The sequence below is a fragment of the Leguminivora glycinivorella genome, chromosome 18, assembly GCF_023078275.1.
Source record: "Leguminivora glycinivorella isolate SPB_JAAS2020 chromosome 18, LegGlyc_1.1, whole genome shotgun sequence".
In the NCBI taxonomy this organism is placed as follows: Eukaryota; Metazoa; Arthropoda; class Insecta; order Lepidoptera; family Tortricidae; genus Leguminivora; species Leguminivora glycinivorella.
This window is the reverse complement of record NC_062988.1, coordinates 17,096,058-17,116,811: the sequence shown is the minus strand read 5'-3', so window position 1 is coordinate 17,116,811 and position 20,754 is coordinate 17,096,058. Positions and strand designations below refer to the sequence as shown.

General features: G+C 35.0%; 1 protein-coding gene across 2 annotated transcripts in view; it reads left to right on the top strand.

Annotated features, from left to right (window-relative positions):
* Positions 1–9,688: 9,688 nt before the first annotated feature.
* Positions 9,689–20,754, top strand: part of LOC125235762 (leucine-rich repeat-containing protein 24-like) — a 107,959-nt gene continuing 96,893 nt past the window's right edge. The window contains exon 1 of one of the 2 annotated variants that reach the window (XM_048142347.1): positions 9,689–9,800. The gene's annotated coding sequence lies outside the window, so the exon portion shown is untranslated. The remainder of the gene's footprint in view (positions 9,801–20,754) is intronic. The other variant, XM_048142348.1, reaches the window with a different exon arrangement.

The following is a 20,754-nucleotide window of genomic DNA, read 5'->3' as shown; positions in this document are numbered from 1 at the left end:
CTATTTTCTCCCTGGTTTTTGAAGATGCAATGATTTTTTCAACACAGATTATTATTATTTTTATCTGTGTCGCATCGTTTTGATTTTTTTGCTATTTTTATTTTAATAGACGCTAGAGCCAATCAAAAATTTCTAAAAGCGGCCTTTTTCAATATGGCTCAAAAAAAGGTGTGATACTCAAGATTGGTAACAATTAGCCAAAAAATCTAAACGGTCCGACACAGATTATTTCATTGTTATTCATATTCTCAAATTTCGTTCCGTTTTAATAAGTTTTGAAGGAGGAAACAGTCGAGAGCGGAAGTTTGGATTTTTTCGCAATATCTTTTAACTGAGTTGTTCTTAATGGACATTTTTTTTTCTATTAATCTAGTTAATAACACTAGTATATTTAACTGAAATTCCCAAATTGAAAGGGGGACTCCTTTTCATTTTAGCATTTTCGCTCCCAACTGGTATATAACGGCTTACTTTGCTATTCGAAAACAGATGGCAAAATTGCATTTTATCCACAAGAGGGCAAAGTAATTTCATAATTCATTTCATATCTTGAGCTGGCTGCTAGAATTTACCTATATATGATGATTTTGAATCATAAATATTGAATAAATTTATAGATTTGATTTAGTCTGATGTTTTATAGTCAGTATTTTGTTCGTGTTGGTGTGGTGAACATTTTTATGTTTCACTCGGTGGCAAAGTTTGTTTAACCGCACGTGCCTATATTGATACCAGAGCAAGCGAAAGATTCCAATATTAAACCGCGAGCGTAGCGAGTGGTTCAAAAAGTGGAATCTTGAGCGTTGCGAGGGTTTCAAGGCACGAAGGTTAAACAACAACTTTGCCCCCTTGTAAAACAAATAACTATTTTAGCGTAGAACTGTAGATGGTAGATATAATATTGCCTAGTATGGAGAGATAGTATTAAACAAAACACACGATATTCAGGGAAAATATAAATTAGTAATTCATTCAACTTTTGAAGTAAGAAAAAAGGTTTGCCTCAAACAACAAAATGAAAATTACTTAATTGAAATGTGACACCACGGAGTAGGAATTAAGCGACGTTTAATTAAATCTACATTTTAACAGCCACTTCTTAGAAATTCGAGTTATAATTATACTTCTTAGTACTAAGGTCATCGCTCTGAAAGCTCGACCGCGACTTGAGGTTAACCAATCCGTTATATCTTAACTTAAGGTCTTTGACATTTTCATCTTGGATTATGCGGGAGACATACATTGAGAATTAAACTTCATGAATTTCGTCATAAATTCAGATTTTAACGTTAATAAGTTCATTTTATTGTACCGCTCTTTTCTATCAATTGTTATAAAATATTAATTAACAAATAAAGTAACTCATGAAATAAAACTATGGAAATGGATGATATCGCGTATTACTTTACCACCGGCTTGGGATCATCCAGTATTACATCTGATAACGAAACAAGCACGACGAAGACTGTGAGGCATTTGTGTTGTATGGTGTTGGACTTTTGCAGTTTTTTTGACAATTTTGTGTTTATTAATTAATTAATTGTTTTTTAACATAGAAATTGTATTTTTTTTAAATATTGTATAACTAGCTTTATTAACAGTGTGTGAACTTGCCTTAAAAATCTATATTATTTATGGTCAGGCTTCATTAATATTTCTTACTCTTCCTCACTCACCCGTTGACCACGAATGCTGTAAAAAGTGTTCGAAACGTCGGGATGAATTATTAAATTCATTATACGCGATATAATCAGTTTCCACTGTTTTATTTCATGAGTAACTATCGCGGTACCCGAAAACAATCCATACTAATATTATAAATGGGAAAGTGTGTGTGTCTGTTTGTTTGTCCGCCTTTCACGGCAAAACGGAGCGACGAATTGACGTGATTTTTGAAGTGGAGATAGTTGGATGGAGAGTGACATAGGCTACTTTTTGTCTATTTCTAACGCGAGCGAAGCCGCGAGCAAAAGCTAGTATTAAATAAAGTTACTAATATTCTTGGCAAATTTTTTTCATATATTTATTCTCTTTTTTCAGGCATGTAGACAGGATGGACGAGAGGAGACGTTAACGAAGAAAGTATATGAAACAAGAGTGGAAGGGTCAGTTGGAAGTGGAAGAACTAGGCGAGCTTTTCTCGGTCAAATCGGGGAAATATTGCAAAAACCGACCAGCATGTATGAGGAACGTTATGAAAGTGCGTGAAGCGAAATTGGTTTGTCAGGATCGTAGCAAATGGAAATCCGTGATCTCTGCCTACCCCTCTGGAAGACAGGTGTGATTTAACTTTAGTTAGAACTATAGAGTTAACTTTAGTTAGAACTTAGAATTAGTATATAATAGTATCAATTGTAATTTCAACTCAATTTTAAATATTTTTTTAAATACCTATGTACATGTGACGTGTAAAAGTGCCCCTGTGGCCTATTTGCTGAATAAATTATTTTGATTTGATTTTGATTTTGATTGTAATTTTGTCAAATCAATCATTATTTTAAGTAAAGCCCTATTTATCCTTTATCTATAAAATATACATTGAATTCATAAACATAACCGGTCCAGCAGGCCATCACTCACACGAGGGGCCGGTCTCAATTTGAATATTTACATTCCGTCTTACCTTTCCCTTCGAGCGACGTTATTGCTAGATCGAATCGAGTCCTTGAAAGGTAGTCAAATATCAAGTTGTATTGTATATTTATTTATTTATTAAACACGTTTTACACAGCTTTACAGTTTGCCACCGAAGTACTGTGAAGTAGCTATATGCAAGAACAATTAATATAATACATGACTGACAAAGGCCATACATAAAAATTTACCCCTGAAATGTATGGGCTTTTTTTAAAACTAGATGGCGCTGTTTCGCAGCCTAGAAGTAGCCAAAATCATATTTTCTCCAAATATTTTTGCGTGTTTTTATTTTTTATAATAAGAAATGACATATTCCTTTATTTTAATATCATGTCAATACACAAAAAAAATTGTAGGCATCATAAATATAGTTATGATAGTATACATATAATGGGTGGTGCTACAAAAATCAGGTATGATTTTTAGTATGAAGATTGTAAGTTCATACTAATATTATAAATGGGAAAGGATGTGTGTCTGTTTGTTTGTCCGTCTTTCACGGCAAAACGGAGCGACGAATTGACGTGATTTAAATGGAGATAGTTGAAAGGATGGAGAGTGACATATCAATCAATCAATCAATATATCTTTATTGCTTACTTTTACATAAAAGCATAACGCATGACAAGAAATTGGTATATTACATCGCTATTCATATAGATATAACTACTTATTTCTATGAATGTGGACGTGGAAGGTATAGCGAAAGCAAGCTACCCTCCGTACTAGTATAATATACTGTTTACTGTATTACATCAAGGTACCTCCTCCCTTTCTTAACCCTTAAAAGAATGAAAACAGGCTAGCTACATAGTTATCAAGAGAGGAAAAACAAAAATAGTTTTATTTGCAAAGAGAAAAAAAAAGTTTTGCTTGCGTGTGTGTGTGTGTGTGTGTGTGTGTGTGTGTGTGTGTGTGTGTGTGTGTGTGTGTGTGTGTGTGTGTGTGTGTGTGTGTGTGTGTGTGTGTGTGTGTGTGTGTGTGTGTGTGTGTGTGTGTGTGTGTGAGAGAGTGAGTGTGTGTGTGAGTGAGTGAGAGAGTGAGTGAGAGTGAGAGTGAGTGCGTGCGTGCGTGAGTGTGTGAGTGTGTGTGAGTGCTACTTTTTGTGTGGGAAAAAGTGTGTGCTATATAAGTATCGTTGCACAATTTCACAAAATTTACACTTTAACGGCCAGTTAACAGACACATCAAAGTCACGAAGCAGAAGTCTATGAAAATTACGACACAAAACATATTATCGCAAATGCTAAATTCGGTGACGGACGGTTTGGTGAAACCGACCCTTAGTCAAAAAATATGGTTTGACCGTTCCGCCATCATTACACTGGCATAACAGATCGATTTATTATACAGACTTTAATAAGGTCAAGTTGTCTGATGTTGGATAAAGTTATTTTATTTCTTTCAAGATATTTCTGTCATCAAATTACCCGTCTTTCATCTTGCTATCATCTTGTTAAAATAATAATAAAAAAATACTCCTACGCACAGATAAGATTTTTCTTCCAAAAAAAATTAGATTAATAACATCGTATCGAGAATTTGACTCTTTTTTTGACGCACAAAATCAAAATTAGCAGATCCTTCAAGGGAAATACGCAAATAAATACTTACATTTATTTTACGAATTTACCGTTACATTAATGTTACCTGAAACGGGTTCGATAAAATTTATCAAAGAAAAATCTTAAGATGGGAATTTCATTTTTGTTTGTGACATGATTCCTTTATTGCCCAGTGAACAGTTAAAATGTAGTATCGATATTAAAACTCGATCGCATCGGAGACGACTAAAAATAAACAATTTCATTTTAGCTTAGGGGAGCAATATGTAAGATTAGAAATTTATATTTGGTAGCGAATTCTAATATAAGCCGTTTGTACGGCGTTCAGAATGCTGCTTGTGTATGTGAATTATATGTATGTATATGTTATAGAGTAAATCAGAGTAACTTGGTTACATAATAAAATGAAATATAAAATACTAGCGACCCGCCCCGGCTTTGCACTGGTACTATACCTACATGTAAACCTTCCTCTATTTATCATGTAAACCTTTATCTATTAAAAAAACCGCATCAAAATCCGTTGCGTAGTTTTAAAGATTTAAGCATACATAGGGACAAAGAAAGCGACTTTTTTTATACTATGTAGTGATTGACAACTACAAAAACAAGCACTTAGTCCGGAACGTTAAATTAAAAACAGTGGCAATAGTCGATTGATTGTTAAAAAATGAAATGAAAATCACTTATTCTCGCTAAGGTCGTTTCTTCGGAATCTTTCTTTAGTAAAGGATCCCTGCTCCGTCCAGATCAGAGTAACTTTAATTTATTCGTTTCACATTACATATTTTTCTAATAAATTGTGATCGGGCAATGAAAATTTTTAGTAACTCACTCAAAATATTTCGATTATACATAGTTGAAATGTACGATTCTTTGACCAAGTTGAAATAATCTTTACAACCTAGTTCATTTTCCCGGTCTAAGCAGCGCCAGGGTCCAATTTCCTTCTTAGGTTGAAGTGATACATGCAAAAATTAAAATATGATATTCGTAACGTCGGTATGTATTATAAATTAATTACTTATCTTATACGAGATATAATTTACCATGGTTTTACTTCGTGAGCACTATCGCACTCACCAAGGACAATGTTATTATTTTTGCAATTATATTTGTGGCAATTTTTAACAATGTTGCCACTTTAAGTCGAACATTTAAAATTTTATTCAGTAGTACTGAATGTGATTCGAAACGAGTGATGATAAATTAAAACACGACCGAAGGCAGTAAAAGACGCCATATATATGTACTGAAGCGGTACATATATATGGCGTTTTTTTCTGTCATATCATGACTCGTTTCAAATTACATCTTTTCCGCACTTGTACTATTTACAAATAGTTTTATTTTTATCCGGTAGGTACTTTTTGTTGCCTATAATATAAAACCGTTATTAATAAAGCCACACACTCTTTGTACGCATTTTTTTAATATTTCAAAAACCATGATCAAAGACGGGACTCAAATTCTAACGCAATTCTTAAGGAACTTTTCTCCGAATTATGGAAATTCTTCCCTTTCAATTAATATAATCCGCCTAAGATTTATATCTTTCTTTTCTGATTCCAAGATTTTTTGAGTAGAAATAAGGTTTTTCAGAAAACCACCAAGTGAGAACATTTTAGTTTTATTTAAATAGAATGAAAGTATGTATTTTCAACTAATCACAATTCACACAAGATAAACACGGTGCTCGCGTGCCCGCATAAGTTATAATATATATTTATTAATTGAGTAACGTTTACCAGTTATAATATTAATAAATTTTAATTAATACAGAACTGATTCTTGATTCTGAAATAAAGTTCAAAGTCATTTAATAATTATTATTATTTATGAAGTAACTCTGCCTAACTGCGTAACATTCCCAACTTTAAACGTACGTAACTTTATTAAAACTCATTATTGAAATAAGTGGGTAAGTACGAGTATTTTGTTTTTCAGTACAGATGGTGCGTTTTTACGCACTAGTGCGAGAAGTGGTTCATTTCTTATCAGGTCGAAAATTCGGAGGGCCATCTGTACTGAAAAACGTCGTACAATACACGTGTGAAAAGGTATGATGAAACAGAGAATATGCTGAGATAAATTCTACGCAAGCACGCACACACACACACACACACACACACACAGAGAGAGAAAGAGAGTTGTTCTTTTATTTCTGTTTTCCTTTTTATTGGTATATGTACATTAGATAGATATTATTTTTGGTATTGTAAAATTGTATATAACTTAGTTTAAGTTAGTTAAAATTAAATAGAATAGAATAGAATTTTCAACAATATGTAATATGTTAATAGTTAAATAGGGAAGAGCGGCGTTACCCAACACGGGCATTTGTTGCTTACAGGGTAGCACCATCCTCTGTATCATATTCTATGTGTATTTTTTGAAATAAACAATTTTGAATTTTTTTGAATTTTTTTGAAAATTCCTAACTCGTGTTTAAATTTATCGCCTTGTTTCAAACTTCCTATTTTTCGCACTTTTATCGTAATGTACGGACCCATACGCGTAACAAATGTTGAATATAATAAAGTACATTCATGTTCACCACACCAACTGGCAAATGCTCTCTTGATTATTCGAAAACTGATAGCAAAATTGCATTTTATTCACAAGAGTGCAAAGTGATTTCATACAAATTTACACTTTCCTACTTTATTACATAGGTACGACCGATCACTACATCTAGCGTATACTTAGCGTGCTAAAAGAATTCAGTCAAAATAATTAGGTAGTCCGTCTCTACTCACAGCTTGCAGCTTTCGCGCGTCAATTTTTATTGCGTGGAAGGCAACGAAAACATATTAAAAAAATGTGTCGTTACGTGATATTTAATTGCAACAACACAAAAATTATGGACACTGGGCCATAGACATATTTCCCACAGTAGGTAAGCAACGATGTCACTAAAAAAACCGGCCAAGAGCGTGTCGGGCCACGCTCAGTGTAGGGTTCCGTAGTTTTCCGTATTTTTCTCAAAAACTACTGAACCTATCAAGTTCAAAACAATTTTCCTAGAAAGTCTTTATAAAGTTCTACTTTTGTGATTTTTTTCATATTTTTTAAACATATGGTTCAAAAGTTAGAGGGGGGGGGACGCACTTTTTTTTCCTTTAGGAGCGATTATTTCCGAAAATATTTATATTATCAAAAAACGATCTTAGTAAACCCTTATTCATTTTTAAATACCTATCTAAAAATATATCACACGTTGGGGTTTGAATTAAAAAAAATATCAGCCCCCACTTTACATGTAGGGGGGGTACCCTAATAAAACATTTTTTTCAATTTTTTATTTTTGCACTTTGTTGGCGTGATTGATATACATATTGGTACCAAATTTCAGCTTTCTAGTGCTTACAGTTACTGAGATTATCCGCGGACGGACGGACGGACGGACGGACAGACAGACATGGCGAAACTATAAGGGTTCCTAGTTGACTACGGAACCCTAAAAATGTGACACGCTCGGCCCGTATAGAAATAAATTAACTCATTTCTTCTAAATATAGTTCTGTGGTTGTGGAACTAAGTATTCTTCATCTTTTGGCGTTGAAACTCTAGGTCCATGGGGTCCCAGCGCAAACAAGTTTTTCTCAGGAATCGCAAAGCGTCTGGTTGAGGTAACTGGTGACCGAAGAGCTGGCGACTTCCTCGCACAACGTGTCAGCATTGCGATACAGCGAGGAAATGTTGCCAGTATCCGTGGTAAAATACCTCAAGGGCATATTTTAGACATTAGCTAGCTTTTAAGTTTGGTCTTAGTTTCGAATATAATAATGTAAATAATGTTTATGTAAATAAAGATTTATACATTAAAAAAAAAGTATTCTTTATTAAGATTTAATATAGGAAAGCCCACAAAATGAGAACAACACAAAAAGTTCGAATCAAGAATCACAAGTAGGTAAATGCGATTAGATCCCGCTAAAGTTCAGACGTTATTTTTGTATGAGAAATGTTAGGTAATTCTGTTCTGTTGTTTATTTTTCAGGCTATTCCGGGAGTCATATTTGTCATAATAAGGCATCCATTCATATGAATGTTTGGTGGAAATATTGGTTATAAATACGATTGGAGCATGATTTTTTTGCTATTTACGAGGCATTCAAGAGGAACTGAAATTAAAAGTCAAAGTCAAACTCAGCGATAAATGTGGTGGTGTATGCGTAATGTGATGAACAGAAAGCAAACATTTATTCCTTAAAAAAATGATTTATTTTAACTTTTTTCGAAGTATTTATAGCCAAATACTTACATGAACAAATCTATAGTCATTTGATATTTGCCAGTCGCTTTTCGGTGAAGGAAAACATCGTGAGGAAACCGGACTAATTCCAATAAGGCCTAGTTACCCGTCGGGTTGGAAGGTCAGATGGCAGTCGCTTTCGTAAAAAACTAGTGCCTACGCCAAATCTTGGGATTTGTTGTCAAAGCGGACCCCAGGCTCCCATGAGCCGTGGCAAATGCCGGGATAACGCAAGGAGGATGATGATGATGACTTACATGAACAAATCTATATATGTATAGAACCTAAGACTAAGCATGCAGTCGTACCTACATGTATAAGATAGATAGATAGAATACTCTTTATTGGCACACCTCAGCAAGAGATACAGAAAAAAGATACAGCGGAGACAAAGCTACTTTTTGTTGACTAGAAATTCAGCAGATAACTCTAACAAACAAAATTCAGACACAAAACTTTTTATTTTCTACTATACCTATAGCCTAATGGTTACCCATTGCTGGGCAAAGGCCTCCCCTTTCTTTGTCCACTCCTCACGGTTTGATGCCCGGTCTTGCCAGTCGCTGCAAAATACGTCGAGATCGTCCCGCCATCTCATCTTTGGTGAAAATATTACCAACACAAATTTTATTTTCACAGTTTACAATAAAAGTTCCCTTCCCACCTTACTACCTTACATTTCAACAGGTATCAAAAATACCCAAATATTTTCTATTCCCCAAATGACAACGCACGAGCATAAATATTATAACAAGCAAAATTCGGACGCAAAACTTTACCGACACAGGTTTCATTTTAACAGCTTTTTACACTTAAAGTCCCCTTCACAGATGTCATATATACCGTAGATCAAGCAAACGTATCTACTTAGCGTGTCAAATGAACTCAGTGAAATCCACTGAGTTGTCCGTCTTTAATCGCAGCTTGCAGCTTTCGGGCGTCAATTTTTGTAAGTTGAAGTCAATCAGCCTGAGACATATTTTAAATTACAGGCAAGAAACAACTTCAGTACAAAATTTGACACGCTCGGCCCCTATACAAATAGATGAACTTGTTTCTTCTATATAAATAAAGTTCTGTGGTCCCCTTCCTACTTTAAACTAACCTTACATTTCAACAGGTACATCAAAAATATCCAAATATTTTCTATTCCCCAAATGACAGAACGCACGAGCATAAATATTTTTATGTCGCGAGGGGAGCGGGGCCGATCGAGCTCCATACGTTGGCCGGTTGCCGCGGCGCGCGATCGTGTCGCTCGACCCCGCTCTCCCCACGTGTGCAGTGCTGTGAAAAACTGTGATGGTGTTAGTGTTGTAGGAATTGTTCCATGTTCTATGGTGAGTTATTGTTTTTTTTTTACGACTGGCTGTTTCGAATTGACGTGTTTTTATTGGTGGCGGGAATATTGGCGGCAAAATTGTTTTAGTTTGGAAGTTGTGGAAAATATTTAAATAAATACGAAAATGTAGGGTTTTTAAATAAATACATAGTTTATTTACTGTATGCAGTGCAAATTTATTTAGATTGAAATAAATCTTAGAGATACAAATCAAATTGGATTATTCCGGAGAACCATTCAACCATAAACAAACAAGTAGGCAACAAATAAAATGGGTTTTATATTTTCCAATAATTCCAATAAACTGTTGCAAGTCGGAATGAGTTCTTTCCAGAATACTTGTGGGTCACGACGACGTAAAAATTCGTGCAGCGGGAGAATCCAATTGACGAAGTGAGTCCACTTATCCGCACCATGGGTACAGTCGACAGAAAAACTATAAACAAAGTCAAAATTATATTATTATATGAAGGACAAATCAAAATTTTATTGACATACGTTTAAATACTTTGAGGTTAACACTAGATATTCTTTTTTCAGAAAAGTTTACGTTTAGTAGGTAATTAATTTATACTGTACTCGTATTGTATTGTAGTCGGTACTTTCCGTTAACATTTCCGCAAAGTACGCTGTATTCAATAACTTAAGAAGAACACATAATTTTACTAGGTACCCATTTCATAGTTTAAGAATATTTATTTTGTAAAAACCAAATAAAACCATAAACTTAATTATTATTTTACATAATAATAATAAACCATGATTTTTTATAATGTGTTTATATATTTTGTATTGTTTTGTAGGTGGTTTTGTATTTTACTTTTATAATCATAGTATAAAATAGCCTAACTTAAGAAAAATTATCAATAAAGAGAATGACTTTCTTTACTTCCAACATTTCATTTTCTAATAAGCAAACATGCGTAATTTAGTATTATTCCCTTTCTGTTTGCTTTTCTCTACTTATACATAACAAGCTTCATAAATCAGAGCTCGGAACACATTTAATTTGAGCTGTGCACGATTTATCTATTTGTTTTCCTGTTTTGTCTAAATTTAGATATGTTTTTAATTATGAAACATCAAGTAAAACAAATTAAAAAAGGTACGTTTAAATCTTTAGGTAAGTTGATACTTATTACAATATATACGATGTATATAATTATAATTATGTTCAACGCGAGGACTTTTTTAATGGTTATTTATCATTACAAATTAGTGGGCTTTGTTAGATTCATGTTTACATTTTTTTCTGGTTTAGGGTTGAAAAATTGTTTTAATTCATTTTATTTTAAGACACGTGTTATTTAAACGTTATTTTGAAACATGGTGTATGTAACCAACTTTTTACAGTAGATTAAAAAGTAAAAAAAAATTTAGATAAGTGCCCGTGTGGTGACGGGTTAAGAATTTCACCACCCCCTTTCTTCCCGTGGGTGTCGTAGAAGGCGACTGTGGGATATATGGGTTAAATTGTGGCGTAGGCGAGAGGCTGGCAACCTGTCACTGCAATGTCACAGTTTCGTTTTCTGTCAACACTTTATTTGCCAAAAGTGGCACTGAAACTTGAATAGTTTCATATGCTCTGCCTACCCCTTCATGGGATACAGGTTTTTCGTAGCATCACCCACTTATTTGTAACAACTGTGTACCTACAAGCGTACTGGTTAATTAATTGGGCTTAATTTTGATATATAATATTAAATCAGAAACTTCAATTGGGATAGGAGGCAAACGAGCAGACAGGTCGCCTGATGGTAAGCGACCACACTTCATCCACACACACCACACCACACTCACCACACTTATCCACACTTTTGCGTAATTACATTATTATTGTATTAAAATTGGGCATTTATTTACCATAGTACAAGCCTTGCTTAGTTTGGGACTAAGTTGATCTGTGTAAGATATCCCCAATATTTATTTATTTATTTATTTGTGTGATGAGCTCAATTTGCCTCGCCAATCCTGTCGTGGATGTTTTCTCTGTAATAAGTATTTTTATATTATAAAATATATCGTTGCCTGAGTACCAACACAAGCCTTCTTGAGCTTACCGTGGCGTGGGACTCAATCACTCTGTGTAAGAATGTTTTATATTTACCTTATAGTCGTAGTCTTAACGAAAAATGGATTTCTGACTGGCAGTTAAAGACGGACGGTTCTGTGAGTAGCCTTGTCTCACCCGGTGCAAAATTGAAGGGGTTTAATCTCCCGCGTCATGAATGGTGCAAACTAAACAGAATGCGGACGGTGTTCGGCCGTACTGCCCATTTCAAACACCTTTGTGGCTGGATTGATTCGCCTAGATGTGACTGTGGCGCCGAATCGCAAACCGTTCAACACATAGTTCAGGAGTGCCCCCTCAGAGCCTACCCAGGAAGTCCCGACGACCTGATCTCACTTACTCCTGACGCAGCTCAATGGCTGGGAACCTTGGATTCAATTTGTGACATACTTTTTATGTTATAAAATATATACCTGTGAACCTATTTATGCCATACGATTAAATAAAATAAATTTACCTTATATTTTTATAAAAAAAACGGTATTTCTAAACTCAATTTTAAAAATAATCGCCCGCGATTATGCGTGAGCTCAAGGCTTAGACAGCTTAATAAGCTTAAGCAGTTCGTACACGCATTATATCTAATACGGCTAATACGCGTCGTTTTTCCGTACACACGCCGTACAAATCAGGGGCCGGGACACGTATTTAATTTAAACAGTACAGGCTTTATCCATCTGCCTTCCTCCGTCTCAATTTGCCGAATGGCCGCCGTGAAGACTTCCTCATTTATTATTTATTTCGATTACATTGCTTAGCTGAGTGTACTTTTGACAAAATGAGATTTAGTTTGCTTCTGGCAGAATACATACAATCACGCCTGTATCCCATAAAGGAGTAGGCAGAAGCACATGAAACTACTCTAGTTTCAGTGCTACTCTTGCCAAAAAAAGGGGGTTGAAAGAAACGATATTATCACTGCAAGATAGGTTGCCAGCTTCTCGCCTACGTCACAAAACACATCAAAACTGGAAGTGGTGATACCTACTTTTCAATACCTATTAGCTATTCAAATAACTTTCGGTTACAGAAAATACAAATGTACAATTCAGGCTAACCAAAACAAATATTTTATATTTAAAACAGTGTCATTATTATGTTCATAATATAGCTAGTTACGATGAATGGCTGATCAAGTGATCATACGAGTAAAATCTGAACGAATGAATAAAATACTGTACAATCAACAACCATAGCGGATGAATCAAAGCACCAAAAGTATCTGACGTCCTGAATAACTTTTTGATTAAAACTCTTTATTTACATGACCATATTTACATAATTATATAACTTTTTTTTAAATACAAATATGTACAAATAAGTATGTGCACTGTGCAGGTTCTCGGTCAGAAAAATAAAAGATAAGAGAATTTATTTTTCTCTATGTAGGTATAAGTAACATATTTCTTTTTAGCGGTTACAGATCGGTAGTTACTGTGAAGCGTCCGCTACTTTTGATACTGACTGCAATGAACAACATTTATATTAAGTTCTTTATTAAGGTAATAAAACTTAAATAACAAATAAATAACAAGCTAACTCTAAAAAAATAATAAAACAACTTAAAATTAAATTAAAAACGAATCTAAACTAAAATATATCTAAATAGGGGCCCCTGCAGCATTGTGCCAAAGATGCTGGCAGCATTCCCTCGCTGAATAGCAATGCTTATGCGTTGCGAGAAAAAGCTGCCAGCTCTCTGGTCACCGGTGGTTTCTATGAGCACATTTATATTATATAATTCCGTTAGCAAATTTTTAAGTAATAATTTTGATTTGAATAATCAAATGAATGATCCACATCCTAAGTTTCTTACAAAGATTTCTTTTTACTATCCGTTTTTTCTTGTAAGCTCGGAACTTGGAGGGAGATTAAACTTTAGTGTCTGTAATAAACCTAAAAATCTTCAAGTTCAGTCGCATCTCAAGCAAACAAACCAATAGGTAAACATGAATAAAATTAAGTACTTAAGTAGTAATTCCTTCTTTTTAGGGTTCCGTAGTCAACTAGGTTTCGCCCTGTCCGTCCGTCCGCGGATAATCTCATTGACCGTTAGCACTAAAAAGCTGAAATTTGGTACCAATATCAATCACGCCGACAAAGTGGTAAAATAAAAAGTGGAAAAAATGTTTTGTTAGCTGTAAAATGATTTTTTTTTTTTCATTACAACCCAAACGTGTGATATATTTTTGGATAGGTATCTAAAAATTAATAGGGGTTTACTAAAATCGTTTTTTGATAAAATTAATATTTTCGGAAATAATCGCTCCTAAAGTAAAAAAAAAGTGCGCCCCCCCCTCTAACTTTTGAACCATATCTTTAAAAAATGTGAAATTCTAGGAAAGTTATTTTGATCTTGATAAGTTGAACAGGTTTAAAAAAAAAGGGAATCTAAGGAACCCTACACTGAGCGTGGCCCGACACGGTCTTGGCCGGTTTTTTTTTCTTGCTATCACCATACTGACCAGATCCTGCGCAATATTTTTGATAATTTAGAATAATACCTAACTTAAAATATACATATGTATTTTTGGTTCGAGTACCTTCTCTCCTTTCCTTTACAAGCCAAAAAGCCCCGCCTTTCATAGACGAGTTATAATTACATACATGGTATTTTAATTGTATATCACCATCTGCTCTAAACCGTTTACTTAAAAGTGTAAATGAAAATAAAAATTCCACGAACTACTAGGATAAAACAAAAACGAGAAAAGCCGGCTTACGAGCAGCGTGTAAAAACCGCACTTATTCGGCTCAACATTTGTACTATAATTAGGACAGCGGGCTTTCAGAGTAGTTAGGATCATAAAGGACGCGTTGAGGGCATCTAGAACTTTGAGCTATTTTTCATTTGTTACCTAAATTACTGCTCTTTGTAAAATATGTTCTTTTATCTCTTTGGGACGTAAAAATGTGTAATCTCATTATTTGGATTAAGAAAAAACACATTATCTATCTAATTGGACTAGCAGTCCGTAATGTGTTAGTTGTTGCCTCATGATAATTGATAATACAATTTGGCGAAAATTATTTATTTATTTATTTATTTATTTATTTATTTATTTATTTATTTATTTATTTATTGGAAAACCAACAGCACATGAAACATGTTAACAGAAACAATAGAAACAAGAGGCCAATTACAGGTTCTCACCGATAGAAATCTTATAGAAATTAACTTCACTAGGTATTAGGTATTACAAGTAGGTATACAAATATGCTTAGACTAGACAAGTACATAAATCATATTATATCGTCATTAATAATATAATTGCACGCATCGCTCCTTTTAACAAGAATTTGCAACGTAGACAGCATTATCTTAAGTAAGTACTGTATACATATAACCTAGAACTATTTGTAAAGTGAAAACTTATTGCCTAGGGGAAAGACTTGAACTCACGGCCTCTGTATTTATACTCCAGTGCTCTGCCATCTTAGCCACCAAGGCTAGTTAGCCATAGTCAGCAAAACTTTCCATTTATATAGGTTATCTAGTCAATGGGACATGTTATGTAAAATAAAGGAGGGAGTTAAATAAAAGAGTTCATAGCATTAAAGTCTTCTTATAGGTATATTGATATAAATTTAGATGCAAAAACTATAATATGATTTGTTTTGTATAGTTTGTAGCTGCACTCTCTCGGAAGGGTCTCCACGGAAGACCAGCGTCAGGGTCCTCCAGGGTCCCTTGGCATGAAGCTGAGTGGAGACCTTTTCAGTTACGCTTTAATACAATAATAATATTTATTATGTTAGTGTTATTAGTTAAGTTTAAATTAAGGGTTTTTGAATAAAGTTCTTCTATTCTATTCTATTTTATTTTACTTATTGTAGTTGCGTTTTTTAATCATTTCTGATTTTTGAGCAACCGACTTGATTTTATTGCTCAAACATACTTATTCTAAACATTTAAGATAAAAGTGGGAGAAAATAACAATAGGAACATTATGTTCTTACAATATTGTAACCTGTCCTTAAATAAAACACACAGATAAAACCGATTCCGCTCGGTATAGCCCGACAAAGCCTAACAAAGTCCCACTTTCCGGCCGGTTACACTGTCGCCCAATCAATAGACAATATTACCGTCCTATCTGCCCTATAAACCCTCTATACGACTTCCTAGAATTACTGTCGCTTACTGGAGGCGAGTTGTTTACTTAAAGTACTGTAACAGACTTTTGTATTGTGTTACGGATGTAAAAAAGATCGTGCGTAGCCAAATGCATAACCGCTCACGAAACGCTCGTAGATATCTATCTCTATCGCTCTTGTGTATTAGCGCAACAGCCAGACTACCTTTCGCGGCGTTTCGTTTACGTTTCGCGTCGTAGAAATGCCATTCGGCTACGGGGCCTGATGGGGTGTCATACGTTCCTAGGAGATTGGACGGATCTTAGTGTGAAATGTTATCAAGTACGTACACTCATGGATATTGATTGTTGAGTCATTTAGATTTCAATTAATAATGGTTACTTTAGTAGGAGACTTCATTCTCCAGTATAAAGTTGGCTCTAAGTGGCTAAACAATTAAAGTCCGCGACCGTACATAACTTGATGGCGCGGCAAAGTTCGCATATTATATATGACGTCCGCACATTATTGCTATATGAAATCGGTATGTAGCGACTAGCGACACTCTCTCAGGGTCTAATAAAAACTTGTCAGGCTTTACTTAATTTACACTAGGGACTAATGATGATGATTCTGGAGTTGGACTGCACAAACGTCAGACTCGGCGGCTTTAGGAATAATCAGGACCAGGACTATTAGCCGGCGTTTTGCAATACAAATAATTCCAAAGAATCGTCAACCGGGGAAATTAAACTTCGCCAGTATCATGTTAAGGTCGAAGTTTCAGTAAATTGACGCGACAGTTGAGAATTTATGGTAATTAATGGGATTATCTTTATTGTTTTTTGTATTGGCGCTCAAACGGATTATTTGGTGAATAAATTGTTGTATTGTGCTAATTTTACTGGAGTATAAAGCGCCGCCCTTTAGGGTGAAATGATTTGCAAGTCGAAACGAACAAAAATACACGTTGTTTTAATATCTTCCTGCTTTATTCAAACAGTGGGATACGCGCGTTGAAGTGACTCACGATTATCTATTTTAGGGATTTCGAACAAGTAACCCTTGACCTATAACCTTAACCTTTAACCTTTGGGTAAGATTAATCAGTAGGTACACGTATTACGTACTCAAACTAAAATAACCTAAAATTTCTTCTAACTCATTTTTCTTTCGTTAGCTTAAATAAGTTTACTGTGTACATTTTAAGCTTTAGAAGGTAAATTTACATTTTTAAATGTAATTTAATATCGGTTTTATGACTTTGATTTTACTTTCAACCTTGATATGGATTCAATATCAGAAACCCGTGTAGTTGATAATAAGACTTTTTTGAAGCCCCGTTTGGAGAAAGTTAGACATATTTTTTTATAATTAGGTTTATTTTCACTTCTCTGAACTATTCACGTGATTAGTATTTTCATAAAGGGCGCTCTAAATTGCTTGAAGATAAAATTAATCAAGCATTTCAATACTCTGCTATGCAGCCACAGTTGCTGCAAGCGAGGTGTGTAAGCTCGTAACTCTCTACTGGAAGCATGTGAGTAGTGAAGTGTTGTGAAAATTGTCGAAAAAGTATTTAAATAACCTAACCACAAAATTAAAATTTTGAAAAAAAAAACCCCGACCGCGACATAGTGGACCGATTTTCATAAAACATGGCTAAGAACAAGAACACTCCCGACTAACTCAGCTTTCAGACAAAAAAAGCTAAATCTAAATCGCTTCATCCGTTCGGGAGCTACGATACCATGACAGACACACACACAGACAGACAGACAAAAGACAGACAGACACGTCAAACTTATAACAATCCCGTCGTTTTTGCGTCGGGGGTTAAAAATGCCTAGTGACGAATTTCTTAAGTTCCTAGTGACGAATTGAAACAAGATCTAAATAAAAGAGTGTTTATAGTCGATCCGTGTAGCAATACGTTTCTATTTGAACGCGAACTGTAAAGTATTATTATAATGACCTTTTTACCTTTTTTTAGACACTTATTAGATAAGTCGGTTGTCACATGAACAGTTAATAGTTATTTTCCCCTCACTAGCTCGGAAACACGTGTTTTGTCCTTTAATACCAGCGGATAAAAACGCATTTTATCCACTAGTGGGTAAAGTAATTTGACCTTGAATAAAGTCAAATTAACTGCTTTAAAATTGATAAAAGTAGGAGAATCTAGTAATAAAGATGATTTACCACCTGTGGAACTACTGGAAGCAGTGATAAACGCATTTTTTGCGCTGTAGTTTCCTCGCTATAGTGAGGGGAAAAGTTTTGTGTTACACTCGGGTGCAAATGTATTTTACTTCTCGTGTGTTAAAAAACTCGCAAGTTCAGGATTCTATTTTCGAACCACTCGCTTCGCTCGTGGTTGAACTATAGAATCCTTTCACTTGCTCGTTTTTCAATTCCACACTCGGCGTTAAAATATAACTTTGCCACCTTGTATAACAAATAACTATTATTATGCAAGGGTGCAAAGTTGTATTCTGCACCCTTTGAAAACTTTGAAAAACGTGCAAGTGAAAGGATGCTATAGTTGAACCACGAGCGAAGCGAGTGGTTCGAGAATAGAATTCTGAACTTGGCGAATTTTCAACACACGAGAAGTAAGATACATTTGCACCCATGTGTAACACGAAACTTTTCCCCTCACTATAGCGAAGAAAGTACAACGAAAAAAAATGCGTTTATCATTGCTTCCAGTAGTTCCACAGGCGGTAAATCATCTTCATCACTAGATTCACCCACTTTTATCAATTTTAAAGCAGAAAATTTGACTATCAAGTTCAAATTACTTTATCCACTAGTGGATAAAATGCGTTTTTACCCGCTGGCATTGAAGGATAAAACACGTGTTTCCGAGCTAGTGAAGGGAAAAAGCTTTCACAATACTTAGAAAGCACGTTCGTCTAAGATAAATAAGTGTGCATAAAGTTACCACTGTATAATTAACATACACCTACTTACTACCTACACAGGATGTCATATTAAACGTAAAGGTATTACAAGATTTATAATTTACCTAAGGCATATTGTTTCTTAGTGTAACATGGCTTAATCATCGAAGCTCCTTTACCTACTATGAATAAAATATGAGTTACAGCGATGTCACGAATGAATTATTAAAGCAGGTGCAATTTGAACATAGTATTAAATTCCTTAAAACGGTAACATAAAGTTTAATTTTGAGTACGCGAAAGGATTATTCATCACCTGTGCAATGTTATACAATTCTGCATTGAATCACAGTGAGTGAGATAGGGTACTTTTTGTCTCTTTCTAACGCGAGCGAAGCCGCGGGCAAATGCTAGTCTACTATATATCGCGTTGCTTTTGACGTTTGTCGCATAAGATAATCGTTCGCTTAATAATCCTTAAAGATATTCCTAATTTTTCCGTTTTTCATGGTAAGTATTTGCACTGTAGACTTCGTATATTTTATCAAAAAACTGCTACCATTTTACAGCGATACAAATGTAATCTCATCTTGTCTCATTATCAACCGAGTCGGAAACAAAGTCAAGAAAGCATCAAAACAAGCCCGTCAGTATGTTAAAGACCCAGACCCTGACCCTCATAATAGCGGGCCCTATCTGTTCATCGGCCCTTTTTATTCTGTGCGAATCCCTCCCTGGGGAAACCTTCGGTTTTTTCCACCTAAAAGTACGGTTATTTAATAAAAATGTACCCTCAAAGTTGTTAAAATGGCAAAATGAGAGAGTTTTTAGGCGGTATTGTTTTAGTCTTTTGTTTATTTATTCTGCTTTTAGCATGAAAACAGAGAAAGCATTATCAGGTGTTTTAAAATGTCTATTCGAGTGTTTGAAGTAGAAATGTAAAACTAGAAAAGTAACAATTAGACAATTATCGGCAAATTTGAGTCTAAAACTAGCTTTTCCGAACAGCCGGCGTATAGACGGTGTATATTAGACGTTGATTTGATGCATCTAAGTAGCGATGCATCTAGATACGATAGGGGATCGATTTTTAAATTTCGAACGGACTTATTCGCCGTTCGAAGGTCTGTGGAAAACGACGTAATTCTATTTTTGAAAAAGGAAAGGATTTTAAAACTAGTGGTAATGACCACTCGTTTTCGATCCTGTTAGTAGAATTTAAATCGTTAGTAGTGGAGATATTATTGAACGAATTTCACGAAATCGAATGGCCGAGATTAAAAAATCGGCCCCCATATGATGTAGCCTTTTCAGCATTTTCTATAAAGCTTGATGTCGAGACACTCGAGACGCAAGAGACGAAGGATTGAAATGATGACTATGAAGAATACGACCTCGATATCTTTAAAGCAAGAGCGAATTCAATAGGTTGATAATGACAAGCAAGACTGAAGCTCCATCTTACGCCGTGTCTTGCGTGGGCGACGGTCGCGCGACCGTCGCCGTCGCGTCTCATACTTCCATATCGATAAGGTTTGATTTCCTATGCGTCGCATCGCCGTCGCGCGACCATTGCGCGACCGTCGCCACCGCAAGCCACGGCGTTAGAATCTGTCTACACTTTTCACAAAAAAAAAAAACACCTAAGTGTGGGAATTTATTTATTCGTGTGGCTTAATTTTTCAGTCGTTTACCTATTTGGATCCATTCCATTACGTCATTATGCAGGGATGACCCATTAGCAATTCAAATTTGAAAAAAAGAATAATCCTGAATTGCCTTGTCATACCAAAACAAGAAGATGGTAATCCGCACGTCATCAAATTGCAGCCTAGCTAACGCAACTGAGAGCATGTCTAAATAATTACAAAAGGCCTGTCGACGAGCAAACTTGCGTA